General features: G+C 39.6%; 1 protein-coding gene across 1 annotated transcript in view; it reads right to left on the reverse strand.

Moving 5' to 3' along the window:
- The window catches only part of PELO (pelota mRNA surveillance and ribosome rescue factor), a 32,061-nt gene that overhangs the window by 5,129 nt on the left and 6,984 nt on the right, over positions 1–19,948 (reverse strand). The gene's annotated exons all lie outside the window — the stretch shown is intronic.

The raw sequence follows: 19,948 nt of genomic DNA on the forward strand, positions 1-19,948 counted from the left end.
AATAGCACCATTCTAGGTACAAACGCTGTGCCCTGATTAAAGACGATATTATAGTTGCTGTGAGCGGCACAACAATATTACTATGATCTAAAGAAGTTATTAGTGGGCTTATAGATCAATACGTTTATAGGGTAGAAAGACATAATAGGCAGAGTTATCATGGACACTGTAGATAAGTGTACGAGTCTACACACGGAGACAGACACACTGGTGTACTGGCATGACTGAATCAGAATGCCGTATATGCCGGACAGCAAGATAATCGCTATACACAGTATCGGGACACTGCTACTATGCAAAAAATTAATTAAAAAAAAAAATAATTAAAAAAAAAAAAAAAAAAAAAAAAAAAAAAAAAAGTTTACTAGAGAGTTTGTAAAACGGTGCAGAAACGCACAATGTGAACAGAGTGATACAATAATAATACAATTTTAAAAAAAAAAAAAAAAAAAAAAGTTTACTAGAGAGTTTGTAAAACGGTGCAAAAACGCACAATGTGAACAGAGTGATACAATAATAATACAATTTTATAAAAAATAAATAAAAGGTTTACTAGAGAGTTTGTAAAACGGTGCACAAACGCACAATGTGAACAGAGTGATACAATAATAATACAATTTAACACGCTGGCGCTGTGAGGTGATTAAAGGTGATGTTACAATTACTGTAAGCAGCACAAAAGATGTTACTGTGATCTGGGAAGGTTATCAGTGGACTAATAGATCAATGCGCTAATAAACTAGGGTAAATCAAAATGAGCAGATTCATGATAGGCATTGCAAATTAGTATACACGCTGAAATACCAGAGATATACGCGCAAAGGTGTACCAGAACGGCATAGTAAGAATGCCATTTATGTCAGACAGCGATATAAGTAGTACACAGAATAATACAATAATATCTATGGATAGATAAAAGGTATGAGATATTACACTCATCGGGCTTAGTAGAGACCAAGCATTCAGAGTCAGTTGCTATCAAAGTGACTCATAAAGAAACGCAGTGAGTTATAATTGATCAAAATATTCAAACCGCCGCTATGTCGCTTACCAAGCTGTAGCCTGGGGGGTACCTGAAGCAAATACTAAGTATGATTGATAGTAGTATATTCATATAAGAAATGTGGATAGTAAGGCAGATTATAAAGAGTTTAATGACTACATTGTCAGTACAGTACCAGAATAATCACACAAACTGAAGTCTAGTTCCAGTGTTTGGGTAACGTGTAGGATTCACAGAAAAGCAGCAAACGTAAATCCCTCATTGAGGCCTCCTGGGCTGAGAGATCCAAGGCGATGGATCCAACGTGCCTCCTCCTATAACAACTTGCGGTCAAGGTTACCTGCTCTAGGGCCAAGTTTGACTTGCGTAATGCCCCAGAATTTCAAGGAGCGAATGTCCCCATCATGTACAAGACGGATGTGCCTAGACAGTGGTGTATCCTCTTTTTGGTTTATAGTGCTTAGATGTTTAGAAATTCTCCTCCGTAATTCTTGTATTGTCTTCCCTACATATAACTTAGGACAAGAGCAGCTGGCTATGTAAATAACTCCCTTGCTACGGCAATTAATAAATTGTTTAATCCGATAGGATCTGTTATCAAGTGGATTGGTAAATTCTTTTGTAGTAGCCATTAAGTGGCAAAAAGAACATCGGCCACATGGATGAGAACCAGTGACCGATGTCTTCAGCCAATTTTTTGACACAGAAATCACTCCAGAATGATGACTATGCACCAGATAGTCACGTAGATTTCTACCTCTTCGATATGTGATGTTTGGTGTGGAAGGAACAACACCCTGTAAGTCAGGGTCTGCCAGGAGAACCGGCCAGTGACGTTCAAGAATATCACGAACCTGTTTGGAGCCAGTATCAAAGGTCCCAATGCATCTTACACTGGTCATTACAGCAGATTTGCCAGTGACTGTTAATTGTTGATCAGTAACGGATTTACGTTCACATAATAGATCTCTTCTATCAGTGGCTCTCGCTCTGGCATACGCTTTGTGTAGCCATTTTTTGGGATATCCACGTGCCAAAAACTTAGTGAAAAGCCCATTACACTCCAATTCAAAAGACTGCTCGTCCGAGCAGTTACGTTTGGCACGGAGATATTGCCCTATTGGGATTCCCTTCTTTAAGGCAGGGGGGTGATAACTGTCCCAGTGCAGCAGGCTATTAGTGGACGTTGGTTTACGTGAGATATCCGTGTGGATACCACCAGCAGGATCCAGAGAGATTTTTAGGTCCAAAAAGATGATCTCCTTTTTATGAATGACGTGGGTAAATTTCATGCCTATATGATTAGAATTGAGTGTGTGCATGAAGTCGTGAAATGTGTTTAGGTCCCCATCCCAAAGGAGGAGAATATCATCAATATATCTCCCCCAGAACAGGATGTGACAAGTGTATGAAGCTAAAGTGTCAGTGAAGACCAAGGTATCCTCCCACCACCCCAAAAATAGGTTTGCATAGGTAGGTGCACAAACAGTGCCCATAGCTGTTCCTTTGGTCTGCAAATAAAATTTGTGATCAAATAAAAAATAATTGTGAGTGAGAAGAAACCGGAGTAGTGATAGTAGGAATTTGTTATGAGCATGAAATTGAACTCCCTTGGTACCCAAAAAATGTGCAACTGCTGTGAGGCCAAATTGGTGTTGGATATTAGTATAAAGTGATTCTACATCTATACTGGCAATAAATGTAGAAGAGGTCACATGAATCTCCTGGATCCTGTTGATGGTATCCTTCGTGTCCCTTAGAAATGAAGGCAGGGAGGTGACAAATGGCGAAAGGATTTCATCCAAGTACATACTAATGCCTTGGGTAAGACTATCATTGCCAGACACGATTGGTCGACCCGGTATTGGGCGAGACATCTTGTGGATTTTCGGCAGTGCGTAGAATGTCGCTAGTGTAGGAGTAGGGTTATAGATGCGTTTGAATTCTTCATTACTAATCATATTCTGTGTCTTGGCTACATCAAGTAACGTGTATAATGCACTGAGGAACAGATCAGTCGGATTTTTCTCAAGGATCATATATGTAGTGGTGTCATCTAACAGTCTATGGACCATGGCAACATAGTCATCCTGGTCCATGACCACAATGTTGCCCCCTTTATCGGAGGGTTTTATGGTTATTCTATCATTGTGACACAATTCGTCCAATGCTATTCTTTCCATTTCACTGAGATTAGCTAATGCTCTTTTTTTATCTGGTCTGATTTTCTTCAAGTCAGCACATACTAGCTTGACAAAAACGTCTATATGGGCATATTGTGAAAATGGTGGGGTAAGCCTGGACTTAGGACGTAATGAGGAGAAGGGACCAACTGCTGTAATGGGTCCAAATTCATTTTCATATAGGAGAGTTTCGAGATCTCTCAGTGTATTCTGTTCTGTACTGTCAGTTCCTCCCATATTCAGGGTATTATTTTTAAAGTATTTATATAAGGCCACTTTTCTGGCAAATAGGTTCACGTCCTTGGTCCAGGTAAACTCATCATACAATGGAGTGGGGGTAAAGGATAGACCCCTGCGTAGAAGTGTCAATTGAGAATTATTTAACTGAACAGAGGAAATATTAAACACTTGCATTTGATCACTCTCAATATGGGTTAGAGACATAGATGGTACTGCTGTTAGGTCAGATTCCACCGTGGATTCGTGATTCCTAAAAAAGGAAAGGTGTTGAGTGGGCCACTTGTGTGGGTCGTATTGCCCGTAGGGCATTTGCTTACTAGAGATGTTTGACTTGAACCAGTGCCAGTTGCACGGGGGGTTAGAGGTACACTTGAAGTAGCTGATACAACAGGTACTGAGAAAGATGATAGTGAGGCAGAGTGTGAGGAAGTAGTGGCATTCTGATGAGAATGGCATTTTGTGTTGGATCTGGTTTGCACCGTACTTCGTTTAGAGGAGTTAAATCTATTATTAGTATTCTTACGTTTAGTACCCGGTTTAGAATTAGGAGATTGTGCCGTCTCATCAATCCCAGATGCCTCTGAATCAGAAAAATCAGTAAAGATTTGTACACGTCTGGGGTTGTATTGTGAGTGTGTCTTATATGTATACGCTTGACCAGTGTCAAAATCCCTGCGGTCTCTGACGTATTTGCGATGCTTTCGCTCTTTTATCTCGGTCTGCAATTTCTCAATATTTTTTTGTAATTGGGTTTCACAATTGTTAAATTCAATCAGGGTATTAAATCCCTGAATATCACCAATTTCTTTCTCAAGTTGCAGAGCGGTTTTGTTATAATCACGCTTCTCAAAGTCCAAAATGTATTGTAGTAATTTCAATGAACTCTCAGTTAGGAGTTCCTCCCACCCCTTAATGAATTCTGGATCACTGCGGTAGGAATTTGGGGTAATATTAATGCGAAGACCCCTGTATACGATTTTTTGTTGTATATATGTCTCTAGACTGACAATCTCCCAGCAAGATCTAATATATTTCTGGTAGGTTCTCTGCAAATCCCTGAAGGCAGTATGTATGTCAAATTGATGCAGTGGTACGTTATCTCTAGAGAACACGTATGCTGCTTCTGTGGAGAGTGTTTCTGAATTGATTCTCTTATTCAAAAAACCTGCCATAATCAGAGTATAGTATATATATATATATAATTAAATATATAGAGTGGGTCCTGGCGATTGGGTGATTAACCCTGCAATTTAGCAAAAAATACAATGGAGCGGACCTCAATAGTTGGTGGGCGTGCAACAGTTAAATTCAAAAAAGGCTGCCTGCCGGCAGAAATAAGCCCTGTTTTCCAACCATTATTAAAGAGTAAAAATAAAATAAAAAAGTCTTTATTCAATTTGCAACAAGGACAGACTACATGAAATTTAAAAGTTAATGTCCATTTCTGACAGCAATTAGCACAGTGCCAGACGTAAGAGCTCTGTCTAGAAAGGGTTAAGTACCACAACCACAGAGAACTAGTTATTAGTTAGATTCCAAGGTGTCAATAGGACAATTATTAAAATAAAGGTAGAAGCCCCCCCGACATGTTTCGCTACGATGTAGCGTCCTCAGGGGTATCGGGGCCAATGACAGCGAGCGGCGGTGTCAGTCTCATTAAGTATTCACTGCAACTAGCTGAACATGTGTCCACAATCAGTCGATAGCCTATCCAAGGAGGAATAGAGGACCGAGCCTCCTCCTCCGTTGATTGACAGATTCTGCCACCAATCACTTACTAGTTAGATGCCACCAATGAACAGCACTCAAGTGCACAAGCACACCAGGCTGCTTGATGGTAATCGCTGTACATATAATTATAACATTACTATAATACAAGAAAGAGGTCACCGATGAGTTTATAGATAAGTGCACAGAGGCACAAAGTGAGAAAAGTGATGGGATAGTAACGAATGTGATTAGTAATAGCACCATTCTAGGTACAAACGCTGTGCCCTGATTAAAGACGATATTATAGTTGCTGTGAGCGGCACAACAATATTACTATGATCTAAAGAAGTTATTAGTGGGCTTATAGATCAATACGTTTATAGGGTAGAAAGACATAATAGGCAGAGTTATCATGGACACTGTAGATAAGTGTACGAGTCTACACACGGAGACAGACACACTGGTGTACTGGCATGACTGAATCAGAATGCCGTATATGCCGGACAGCAAGATAATCGCTATACACAGTATCGGGACACTGCTACTATGCAAAAAATTAATTAAAAAAAAAATAATTAAAAAAAAAAAAAAAAAAAAAAAAAAAAAGTTTACTAGAGAGTTTGTAAAACGGTGCAGAAACGCACAATGTGAACAGAGTGATACAATAATAATACAATTTTATTAAAAAAAAAAAAAAAAAAAAAAAAAAAAAAAAAAAAAAAAAAAAAAGTTTACTAGAGAGTTTGTAAAACGGTGCAGAAACGCACAATGTGAACAGAGTGATACAATAATAATACAATTTTAAAAAAAAAAAAAAAAAAAAAAGTTTACTAGAGAGTTTGTAAAACGGTGCAAAAACGCACAATGTGAACAGAGTGATACAATAATAATACAATTTTATAAAAAATAAATAAAAGGTTTACTAGAGAGTTTGTAAAACGGTGCACAAACGCACAATGTGAACAGAGTGATACAATAATAATACAATTTAACACGCTGGCGCTGTGAGGTGATTAAAGGTGATGTTACAATTACTGTAAGCAGCACAAAAGATGTTACTGTGATCTGGGAAGGTTATCAGTGGACTAATAGATCAATGCGCTAATAAACTAGGGTAAATCAAAATGAGCAGATTCATGATAGGCATTGCAAATTAGTATACACGCTGAAATACCAGAGATATACGCGCAAAGGTGTACCAGAACGGCATAGTAAGAATGCCATTTATGTCAGACAGCGATATAAGTAGTACACAGAATAATACAATAATATCTATGGATAGATAAAAGGTATGAGATATTACACTCATCGGGCTTAGTAGAGACCAAGCATTCAGAGTCAGTTGCTATCAAAGTGACTCATAAAGAAACGCAGTGAGTTATAATTGATCAAAATATTCAAACCGCCGCTATGTCGCTTACCAAGCTGTAGCCTGGGGGGTACCTGAAGCAAATACTAAGTATGATTGATAGTAGTATATTCATATAAGAAATGTGGATAGTAAGGCAGATTATAAAGAGTTTAATGACTACATTGTCAGTACAGTACCAGAATAATCACACAAACTGAAGTATAGTTCCAGTGTTTGGGTAACGTGTAGGATTCACAGAAAAGCAGCAAACGTAAATCCCTCATTGAGGCCTCCTGGGCTGAGAGATCCAAGGCGATGGATCCAACGTGCCTCCTCCTGTAACAACTTGCGGTCAAGGTTACCTGCTCTAGGGCCAAGTTTGACTTGCGTAATGCCCCAGAATTTCAAGGAGCGAATGTCCCCATCATGTACAAGACGGATGTGCCTAGACAGTGGTGTATCCTCTTTTTGGTTTATAGTGCTTAGATGTTTAGAAATTCTCCTCCGTAATTCTTGTATTGTCTTCCCTACATATAACTTAGGACAAGAGCAGCTGGCTATGTAAATAACTCCCTTGCTACGGCAATTAATAAATTGTTTAATCCGATAGGATCTGTTATCAAGTGGATTGGTAAATTCTTTTGTAGTAGCCATTAAGTGGCAAAAAGAACATCGGCCACATGGATGAGAACCAGTGACCGATGTCTTCAGCCAATTTTTTGACACAGAAATCACTCCAGAATGATGACTATGCACCAGATAGTCACGTAGATTTCTACCTCTTCGATATGTGATGTTTGGTGTGGAAGGAACAACACCCTGTAAGTCAGGGTCTGCCAGGAGAACCGGCCAGTGACGTTCAAGAATATCACGAACCTGTTTGGAGCCAGTATCAAAGGTCCCAATGCATCTTACACTGGTCATTACAGCAGATTTGCCAGTGACTGTTAATTGTTGATCAGTAACGGATTTACGTTCACATAATAGATCTCTTCTATCAGTGGCTCTCGCTCTGGCATACGCTTTGTGTAGCCATTTTTTGGGATATCCACGTGCCAAAAACTTAGTGAAAAGCCCATTACACTCCAATTCAAAAGACTGCTCGTCCGAGCAGTTACGTTTGGCACGGAGATATTGCCCTATTGGGATTCCCTTCTTTAAGGCAGGGGGGTGATAACTGTCCCAGTGCAGCAGGCTATTAGTGGACGTTGGTTTACGTGAGATATCCGTGTGGATACCACCAGCAGGATCCAGAGAGATTTTTAGGTCCAAAAAGATGATCTCCTTTTTATGAATGACGTGGGTAAATTTCATGCCTATATGATTAGAATTGAGTGTGTGCATGAAGTCGTGAAATGTGTTTAGGTCCCCATCCCAAAGGAGGAGAATATCATCAATATATCTCCCCCAGAACAGGATGTGACAAGTGTATGAAGCTAAAGTGTCAGTGAAGACCAAGGTATCCTCCCACCACCCCAAAAATAGGTTTGCATAGGTAGGTGCACAAACAGTGCCCATAGCTGTTCCTTTGGTCTGCAAATAAAATTTGTGATCAAATAAAAAATAATTGTGAGTGAGAAGAAACCGGAGTAGTGATAGTAGGAATTTGTTATGAGCATGAAATTGAACTCCCTTGGTACCCAAAAAATGTGCAACTGCTGTGAGGCCAAATTGGTGTTGGATATTAGTATAAAGTGATTCTACATCTATACTGGCAATAAATGTAGAAGAGGTCACATGAATCTCCTGGATCCTGTTGATGGTATCCTTCGTGTCCCTTAGAAATGAAGGCAGGGAGGTGACAAATGGCGAAAGGATTTCATCCAAGTACATACTAATGCCTTGGGTAAGACTATCATTGCCAGACACGATTGGTCGACCCGGTATTGGGCGAGACATCTTGTGGATTTTCGGCAGTGCGTAGAATGTCGCTAGTGTAGGAGTAGGGTTATAGATGCGTTTGAATTCTTCATTACTAATCATATTCTGTGTCTTGGCTACATCAAGTAACGTGTATAATGCACTGAGGAACAGATCAGTCGGATTTTTCTCAAGGATCATATATGTAGTGGTGTCATCTAACAGTCTATGGACCATGGCAACATAGTCATCCTGGTCCATGACCACAATGTTGCCCCCTTTATCGGAGGGTTTTATGGTTATTCTATCATTGTGACACAATTCGTCCAATGCTATTCTTTCCATTTCACTGAGATTAGCTAATGCTCTTTTTTTATCTGGTCTGATTTTCTTCAAGTCAGCACATACTAGCTTGACAAAAACGTCTATATGGGCATATTGTGAAAATGGTGGGGTAAGCCTGGACTTAGGACGTAATGAGGAGAAGGGACCAACTGCTGTAATGGGTCCAAATTCATTTTCATATAGGAGAGTTTCGAGATCTCTCAGTGTATTCTGTTCTGTACTGTCAGTTCCTCCCATATTCAGGGTATTATTTTTAAAGTATTTATATAAGGCCACTTTTCTGGCAAATAGGTTCACGTCCTTGGTCCAGGTAAACTCATCATACAATGGAGTGGGGGTAAAGGATAGACCCCTGCGTAGAAGTGTCAATTGAGAATTATTTAACTGAACAGAGGAAATATTAAACACTTGCATTTGATCACTCTCAATATGGGTTAGAGACATAGATGGTACTGCTGTTAGGTCAGATTCCACCGTGGATTCGTGATTCCTAAAAAAGGAAAGGTGTTGAGTGGGCCACTTGTGTGGGTCGTATTGCCCGTAGGGCATTTGCTTACTAGAGATGTTTGACTTGAACCAGTGCCAGTTGCACGGGGGGTTAGAGGTACACTTGAAGTAGCTGATACAACAGGTACTGAGAAAGATGATAGTGAGGCAGAGTGTGAGGAAGTAGTGGCATTCTGATGAGAATGGCATTTTGTGTTGGATCTGGTTTGCACCGTACTTCGTTTAGAGGAGTTAAATCTATTATTAGTATTCTTACGTTTAGTACCCGGTTTAGAATTAGGAGATTGTGCCGTCTCATCAATCCCAGATGCCTCTGAATCAGAAAAATCAGTAAAGATTTGTACACGTCTGGGGTTGTATTGTGAGTGTGTCTTATATGTATACGCTTGACCAGTGTCAAAATCCCTGCGGTCTCTGACGTATTTGCGATGCTTTCGCTCTTTTATCTCGGTCTGCAATTTCTCAATATTTTTTTGTAATTGGGTTTCACAATTGTTAAATTCAATCAGGGTATTAAATCCCTGAATATCACCAATTTCTTTCTCAAGTTGCAGAGCGGTTTTGTTATAATCACGCTTCTCAAAGTCCAAAATGTATTGTAGTAATTTCAATGAACTCTCAGTTAGGAGTTCCTCCCACCCCTTAATGAATTCTGGATCACTGCGGTAGGAATTTGGGGTAATATTAATGCGAAGACCCCTGTATACGATTTTTTGTTGTATATATGTCTCTAGACTGACAATCTCCCAGCAAGATCTAATATATTTCTGGTAGGTTCTCTGCAAATCCCTGAAGGCAGTATGTATGTCAAATTGATGCAGTGGTACGTTATCTCTAGAGAACACGTATGCTGCTTCTGTGGAGAGTGTTTCTGAATTGATTCTCTTATTCAAAAAACCTGCCATAATCAGAGTATAGTATATATATATATATAATTAAATATATAGAGTGGGTCCTGGCGATTGGGTGATTAACCCTGCAATTTAGCAAAAAATACAATGGAGCGGACCTCAATAGTTGGTGGGCGTGCAACAGTTAAATTCAAAAAAGGCTGCCTGCCGGCAGAAATAAGCCCTGTTTTCCAACCATTATTAAAGAGTAAAAATAAAATAAAAAAGTCTTTATTCAATTTGCAACAAGGACAGACTACATGAAATTTAAAAGTTAATGTCCATTTCTGACAGCAATTAGCACAGTGCCAGACGTAAGAGCTCTGTCTAGAAAGGGTTAAGTACCACAACCACAGAGAACTAGTTATTAGTTAGATTCCAAGGTGTCAATAGGACAATTATTAAAATAAAGGTAGAAGCCCCCCCGACATGTTTCGCTACGATGTAGCGTCCTCAGGGGTATCGGGGCCAATGACAGCGAGCGGCGGTGTCAGTCTCATTAAGTATTCACTGCAACTAGCTGAACATGTGTCCACAATCAGTCGATAGCCTATCCAAGGAGGAATAGAGGACCGAGCCTCCTCCTCCGTTGATTGACAGATTCTGCCACCAATCACTTACTAGTTAGATGCCACCAATGAACAGCACTCAAGTGCACAAGCACACCAGGCTGCTTGATGGTAATCGCTGTACATATAATTATAACATTACTATAATACAAGAAAGAGGTCACCGATGAGTTTATAGATAAGTGCACAGAGGCACAAAGTGAGAAAAGTGATGGGATAGTAACGAATGTGATTAGTAATAGCACCATTCTAGGTACAAACGCTGTGCCCTGATTAAAGACGATATTATAGTTGCTGTGAGCGGCACAACAATATTACTATGATCTAAAGAAGTTATTAGTGGGCTTATAGATCAATACGTTTATAGGGTAGAAAGACATAATAGGCAGAGTTATCATGGACACTGTAGATAAGTGTACGAGTCTACACACGGAGACAGACACACTGGTGTACTGGCATGACTGAATCAGAATGCCGTATATGCCGGACAGCAAGATAATCGCTATACACAGTATCGGGACACTGCTACTATGCAAAAAATTAATTAAAAAAAAAATAATTAAAAAAAAAAAAAAAAAAAAAAAAAAAAGTTTACTAGAGAGTTTGTAAAACGGTGCAGAAACGCACAATGTGAACAGAGTGATACAATAATAATACAATTTTATTAAAAAAAAAAAAAAAAAAAAAAAAAAAAAAAAAAAAAAAAGTTTACTAGAGAGTTTGTAAAACGGTGCAGAAACGCACAATGTGAACAGAGTGATACAATAATAATACAATTTAAAAAAAAAAAAAAAAAAAAAAGTTTACTAGAGAGTTTGTAAAACGGTGCAAAAACGCACAATGTGAACAGAGTGATACAATAATAATACAATTTTATAAAAAATAAATAAAAGGTTTACTAGAGAGTTTGTTCTTTTTGCCACTTAATGGCTACTACAAAAGAATTTACCAATCCACTTGATAACAGATCCTATCGGATTAAACAATTTATTAATTGCCGTAGCAAGGGAGTTATTTACATAGCCAGCTGCTCTTGTCCTAAGTTATATGTAGGGAAGACAATACAAGAATTACGGAGGAGAATTTCTAAACATCTAAGCACTATAAACCAAAAAGAGGATACACCACTGTCTAGGCACATCCGTCTTGTACATGATGGGGACATTCGCTCCTTGAAATTCTGGGGCATTACGCAAGTCAAACTTGGCCCTAGAGCAGGTAACCTTGACCGCAAGTTGTTACAGGAGGAGGCACGTTGGATCCATCGCCTTGGATCTCTCAGCCCAGGAGGCCTCAATGAGGGATTTACGTTTGCTGCTTTTCTGTGAATCCTACACGTTACCCAAACACTGGAACTATACTTCAGTTTGTGTGATTATTCTGGTACTGTACTGACAATGTAGTCATTAAACTCTTTATAATCTGCCTTACTATCCACATTTCTTATATGAATATACTACTATCAATCATACTTAGTATTTGCTTCAGGTACCCCCCAGGCTACAGCTTGGTAAGCGACATAGCGGCGGTTTGAATATTTTGATCAATTATAACTCACTGCGTTTCTTTATGAGTCACTTTGATAGCAACTGACTCTGAATGCTTGGTCTCTACTAAGCCCGATGAGTGTAATATCTCATACCTTTTATCTATCCATAGATATTATTGTATTATTCTGTGTACTACTTATATCGCTGTCTGACATAAATGGCATTCTTACTATGCCGTTCTGGTACACCTTTGCGCGTATATCTCTGGTATTTCAGCGTGTATACTAATTTGCAATGCCTATCATGAATCTGCTCATTTTGATTTACCCTAGTTTATTAGCGCATTGATCTATTAGTCCACTGATAACCTTCCCAGATCACAGTAACATCTTTTGTGCTGCTTACAGTAATTGTAACATCACCTTTAATCACCTCACAGCGCCAGCGTGTTAAATTGTATTATTATTGTATCACTCTGTTCACATTGTGCGTTTGTGCACCGTTTTACAAACTCTCTAGTAAACCTTTTATTTATTTTTTATAAAATTGTATTATTATTGTATCACTCTGTTCACATTGTGCGTTTTTGCACCGTTTTACAAACTCTCTAGTAAACTTTTTTTTTTTTTTTTTTTTTTAAAATTGTATTATTATTGTATCACTCTGTTCACATTGTGCGTTTCTGCACCGTTTTACAAACTCTCTAGTAAACTTTTTTTTTTTTTTTTTTTTTTTTTTTTTTTTAATAAAATTGTATTATTATTGTATCACTCTGTTCACATTGTGCGTTTCTGCACCGTTTTACAAACTCTCTAGTAAACTTTTTTTTTTTTTTTTTTTTTTTTTTTTTTTTTAATTATTTTTTTTTTAATTAATTTTTTGCATAGTAGCAGTGTCCCGATACTGTGTATAGCGATTATCTTGCTGTCCGGCATATACGGCATTCTGATTCAGTCATGCCAGTACACCAGTGTGTCTGTCTCCGTGTGTAGACTCGTACACTTATCTACAGTGTCCATGATAACTCTGCCTATTATGTCTTTCTACCCTATAAACGTATTGATCTATAAGCCCACTAATAACTTCTTTAGATCATAGTAATATTGTTGTGCCGCTCACAGCAACTATAATATCGTCTTTAATCAGGGCACAGCGTTTGTACCTAGAATGGTGCTATTACTAATCACATTCGTTACTATCCCATCACTTTTCTCACTTTGTGCCTCTGTGCACTTATCTATAAACTCATCGGTGACCTCTTTCTTGTATTATAGTAATGTTATAATTATATGTACAGCGATTACCATCAAGCAGCCTGGTGTGCTTGTGCACTTGAGTGCTGTTCATTGGTGGCATCTAACTAGTAAGTGATTGGTGGCAGAATCTGTCAATCAACGGAGGAGGAGGCTCGGTCCTCTATTCCTCCTTGGATAGGCTATCGACTGATTGTGGACACATGTTCAGCTAGTTGCAGTGAATACTTAATGAGACTGACACCGCCGCTCGCTGTCATTGGCCCCGATACCCCTGAGGACGCTACATCGTAGCGAAACATGTCGGGGGGGCTTCTACCTTTATTTTAATAATTGTCCTATTGACACCTTGGAATCTAACTAATAACTAGTTCTCTGTGGTTGTGGTACTTAACCCTTTCTAGACAGAGCTCTTACGTCTGGCACTGTGCTAATTGCTGTCAGAAATGGACATTAACTTTTAAATTTCATGTAGTCTGTCCTTGTTGCAAATTGAATAAAGACTTTTTTATTTTATTTTTACTCTTTAATAATGGTTGGAAAACAGGGCTTATTTCTGCCGGCAGGCAGCCTTTTTTGAATTTAACTGTTGCACGCCCACCAACTATTGAGGTCCGCTCCATTGTATTTTTTGCTAAATTGCAGGGTTAATCACCCAATCGCCAGGACCCACTCTATATATTTAATTATATATATATATATACTATACTCTGATTATGGCAGGTTTTTTGAATAAGAGAATCAATTCAGAAACACTCTCCACAGAAGCAGCATACGTGTTCTCTAGAGATAACGTACCACTGCATCAATTTGACATACATACTGCCTTCAGGGATTTGCAGAGAACCTACCAGAAATATATTAGATCTTGCTGGGAGATTGTCAGTCTAGAGACATATATACAACAAAAAATCGTATACAGGGGTCTTCGCATTAATATTACCCCAAATTCCTACCGCAGTGATCCAGAATTCATTAAGGGGTGGGAGGAACTCCTAACTGAGAGTTCATTGAAATTACTACAATACATTTTGGACTTTGAGAAGCGTGATTATAACAAAACCGCTCTGCAACTTGAGAAAGAAATTGGTGATATTCAGGGATTTAATACCCTGATTGAATTTAACAATTGTGAAACCCAATTACAAAAAAATATTGAGAAATTGCAGACCGAGATAAAAGAGCGAAAGCATCGCAAATACGTCAGAGACCGCAGGGATTTTGACACTGGTCAAGCGTATACATATAAGACACACTCACAATACAACCCCAGACGTGTACAAATCTTTACTGATTTTTCTGATTCAGAGGCATCTGGGATTGATGAGACGGCACAATCTCCTAATTCTAAACCGGGTACTAAACGTAAGAATACTAATAATAGATTTAACTCCTCTAAACGAAGTACGGTGCAAACCAGATCCAACACAAAATGCCATTCTCATCAGAATGCCACTACTTCCTCACACTCTGCCTCACTATCATCTTTCTCAGTACCTGTTGTATCAGCTACTTCAAGTGTACCTCTAACCCCCCGTGCAACTGGCACTGGTTCAAGTCAAACATCTCTAGTAAGCAAATGCCCTACGGGCAATACGACCCACACAAGTGGCCCACTCAACACCTTTCCTTTTTTAGGAATCACGAATCCACGGTGGAATCTGACCTAACAGCAGTACCATCTATGTCTCTAACCCATATTGAGAGTGATCAAATGCAAGTGTTTAATATTTCCTCTGTTCAGTTAAATAATTCTCAATTGACACTTCTACGCAGGGGTCTATCCTTTACCCCCACTCCATTGTATGATGAGTTTACCTGGACCAAGGACGTGAACCTATTTGCCAGAAAAGTGGCCTTATATAAATACTTTAAAAATAATACCCTGAATATGGGAGGAACTGACAGTACAGAACAGAATACACTGAGAGATCTCGAAACTCTCCTATATGAAAATGAATTTGGACCCATTACAGCAGTTGGTCCCTTCTCCTCATTACGTCCTAAGTCCAGGCTTACCCCACCATTTTCACAATATGCCCATATAGACGTTTTTGTCAAGCTAGTATGTGCTGACTTGAAGAAAATCAGACCAGATAAAAAAAGAGCATTAGCTAATCTCAGTGAAATGGAAAGAATAGCATTGGACGAATTGTGTCACAATGATAGAATAACCATAAAACCCTCCGATAAAGGGGGCAACATTGTGGTCATGGACCAGGATGACTATGTTGCCATGGTCCATAGACTGTTAGATGACACCACTACATATATGATCCTTGAGAAAAATCCGACTGATCTGTTCCTCAGTGCATTATACACGTTACTTGATGTAGCCAAGACACAGAATATGATTAGTAATGAAGAATTCAAACGCATCTATAACCCTACTCCTACACTAGCGACATTCTACGCACTGCCGAAAATCCACAAGATGTCTCGCCCAATACCGGGTCGACCAATCGTGTCTGGCAATGATAGTCTTACCCAAGGCATTAGTATGTACTTGGATGAAATCCTTTCGCCATTTGTCACCTCCCTGCCTTCATTTCTAAGGGACACGAAGGATACCATCAACAGGATCCAGGAGATTCATGTGACCTCTTCTACATTTATTGCCAGTATAGATGTAGAATCACTTTATACTAATATCCAACACCAATTTGGCCTCACAGCAGTTGCACATTTTTTGGGTACCAAGGGAGTTCAATTTCATGCTCATAACAAATTCCTACTATCACTACTCCGGTTTCTTCTCACTCACAATTATTTTTTATTTGATCACAAATTTTATTTGCAGACCAAAGGAACAGCTATGGGCACTGTTTGTGCACCTACCTATGCAAACCTATTTTTGGGGTGGTGGGAGGATACCTTGGTCTTCACTGACACTTTAGCTTCATACACTTGTCACATCCTGTTCTGGGGGAGATATATTGATGATATTCTCCTCCTTTGGGATGGGGACCTAAACACATTTCACGACTTCATGCACACACTCAATTCTAATCATATAGGCATGAAATTTACCCACGTCATTCATAAAAAGGAGATCATCTTTTTGGACCTAAAAATCTCTCTGGATCCTGCTGGTGGTATCCACACGGATATCTCACGTAAACCAACGTCCACTAATAGCCTGCTGCACTGGGACAGTTATCACCCCCCTGCCTTAAAGAAGGGAATCCCAATAGGGCAATATCTCCGTGCCAAACGTAACTGCTCGGACGAGCAGTCTTTTGAATTGGAGTGTAATGGGCTTTTCACTAAGTTTTTGGCACGTGGATATCCCAAAAAATGGCTACACAAAGCGTATGCCAGAGCGAGAGCCACTGATAGAAGAGATCTATTATGTGAACGTAAATCCGTTACTGATCAACAATTAACAGTCACTGGCAAATCTGCTGTAATGACCAGTGTAAGATGCATTGGGACCTTTGATACTGGCTCCAAACAGGTTCGTGATATTCTTGAACGTCACTGGCCGGTTCTCCTGGCAGACCCTGACTTACAGGGTGTTGTTCCTTCCACACCAAACATCACATATCGAAGAGGTAGAAATCTACGTGACTATCTGGTGCATAGTCATCATTCTGGAGTGATTTCTGTGTCAAAAAATTGGCTGAAGACATCGGTCACTGGTTCTCATCCATGTGGCCGATGTTCTTTTTGCCACTTAATGGCTACTACAAAAGAATTTACCAATCCACTTGATAACAGATCCTATCGGATTAAACAATTTATTAATTGCCGTAGCAAGGGAGTTATTTACATAGCCAGCTGCTCTTGTCCTAAGTTATATGTAGGGAAGACAATACAAGAATTACGGAGGAGAATTTCTAAACATCTAAGCACTATAAACCAAAAAGAGGATACACCACTGTCTAGGCACATCCGTCTTGTACATGATGGGGACATTCGCTCCTTGAAATTCTGGGGCATTACGCAAGTCAAACTTGGCCCTAGAGCAGGTAACCTTGACCGCAAGTTGTTACAGGAGGAGGCACGTTGGATCCATCGCCTTGGATCTCTCAGCCCAGGAGGCCTCAATGAGGGATTTACGTTTGCTGCTTTTCTGTGAATCCTACACGTTACCCAAACACTGGAACTATACTTCAGTTTGTGTGATTATTCTGGTACTGTACTGACAATGTAGTCATTAAACTCTTTATAATCTGCCTTACTATCCACATTTCTTATATGAATATACTACTATCAATCATACTTAGTATTTGCTTCAGGTACCCCCCAGGCTACAGCTTGGTAAGCGACATAGCGGCGGTTTGAATATTTTGATCAATTATAACTCACTGCGTTTCTTTATGAGTCACTTTGATAGCAACTGACTCTGAATGCTTGGTCTCTACTAAGCCCGATGAGTGTAATATCTCATACCTTTTATCTATCCATAGATATTATTGTATTATTCTGTGTACTACTTATATCGCTGTCTGACATAAATGGCATTCTTACTATGCCGTTCTGGTACACCTTTGCGCGTATATCTCTGGTATTTCAGCGTGTATACTAATTTGCAATGCCTATCATGAATCTGCTCATTTTGATTTACCCTAGTTTATTAGCGCATTGATCTATTAGTCCACTGATAACCTTCCCAGATCACAGTAACATCTTTTGTGCTGCTTACAGTAATTGTAACATCACCTTTAATCACCTCACAGCGCCAGCGTGTTAAATTGTATTATTATTGTATCACTCTGTTCACATTGTGCGTTTGTGCACCGTTTTACAAACTCTCTAGTAAACCTTTTATTTATTTTTTATAAAATTGTATTATTATTGTATCACTCTGTTCACATTGTGCGTTTTTGCACCGTTTTACAAACTCTCTAGTAAACTTTTTTTTTTTTTTTTTTTAAAATTGTATTATTATTGTATCACTCTGTTCACATTGTGCGTTTCTGCACCGTTTTACAAACTCTCTAGTAAACTTTTTTTTTTTTTTTTTTTTTTTTTTTTAATTATTTTTTTTTTAATTAATTTTTTGCATAGTAGCAGTGTCCCGATACTGTGTATAGCGATTATCTTGCTGTCCGGCATATACGGCATTCTGATTCAGTCATGCCAGTACACCAGTGTGTCTGTCTCCGTGTGTAGACTCGTACACTTATCTACAGTGTCCATGATAACTCTGCCTATTATGTCTTTCTACCCTATAAACGTATTGATCTATAAGCCCACTAATAACTTCTTTAGATCATAGTAATATTGTTGTGCCGCTCACAGCAACTATAATATCGTCTTTAATCAGGGCACAGCGTTTGTACCTAGAATGGTGCTATTACTAATCACATTCGTTACTATCCCATCACTTTTCTCACTTTGTGCCTCTGTGCACTTATCTATAAACTCATCGGTGACCTCTTTCTTGTATTATAGTAATGTTATAATTATATGTACAGCGATTACCATCAAGCAGCCTGGTGTGCTTGTGCACTTGAGTGCTGTTCATTGGTGGCATCTAACTAGTAAGTGATTGGTGGCAGAATCTGTCAATCAACGGAGGAGGAGGCTCGGTCCTCTATTCCTCCTTGGATAGGCTATCGACTGATTGTGGACACATGTTCAGCTAGTTGCAGTGAATACTTAATGAGACTGACACCGCCGCTCGCTGTCATTGGCCCCGATACCCCTGAGGACGCTACATCGTAGCGAAACATGTCGGGGGGGCTTCTACCTTTATTTTAATAATTGTCCTATTGACACCTTGGAATCTAACTAATAACTAGTTCTCTGTGGTTGTGGTACTTAACCCTTTCTAGACAGAGCTCTTACGTCTGGCACTGTGCTAATTGCTGTCAGAAATGGACATTAACTTTTAAATTTCATGTAGTCTGTCCTTGTTGCAAATTGAATAAAGACTTTTTTATTTTATTTTTACTCTTTAATAATGGTTGGAAAACAGGGCTTATTTCTGCCGGCAGGCAGCCTTTTTTGAATTTAGACAGTCACACGAGGCACCCCCAGGTCAGAGAGAGAGAGACAGTCACACGAGACACCTCCAGGTCAGAGAGAGAGAGACAGTCACACGAGACACCTCCAGGTCAGAGAGAGAGAGACAGTCAGACGAGACACCTCCAGGTCAGAGAGAGAGAGAGAGAGACAGTCAGACGAGAAACCCCCAGGTCAGAGAGAGAGACAGTCACACGAGACACCCCCAGGTCAGAGAGAGTCACACAAGACACCCCCGAGTCAGAGAGAGTCACACGAGACACCCCCGAGTCAAAGAGAGTCACACGAGACACCCCCGGGTCAGAGAGAGACAGTCACACGAGACACCTCCAGGTCAGAGAGAGAGAGACAGTCAGACGAGAAACCCCCAGGTCAGAGAGAGAGACAGTCACACAAGACACCCCCGGGTCAGAGAGAGAGATAGTCCCAGGAGACACCCGCTGGTCAGAGAGAGACAGTCACACGAGACACCCCCAGGTCAGAGAGAGAGACAGTCACACAAGACACCCCCGGGTCAGAGAGAGAGATAGTCCCAGGAGACACCCGCTGGTCAGAGAGAGACAGTCACACGAGA

The sequence above is a fragment of the Rhinoderma darwinii genome, chromosome 6, assembly GCF_050947455.1.
Source record: "Rhinoderma darwinii isolate aRhiDar2 chromosome 6, aRhiDar2.hap1, whole genome shotgun sequence".
NCBI classification, from domain to species: domain Eukaryota; kingdom Metazoa; phylum Chordata; class Amphibia; order Anura; family Rhinodermatidae; genus Rhinoderma; species Rhinoderma darwinii.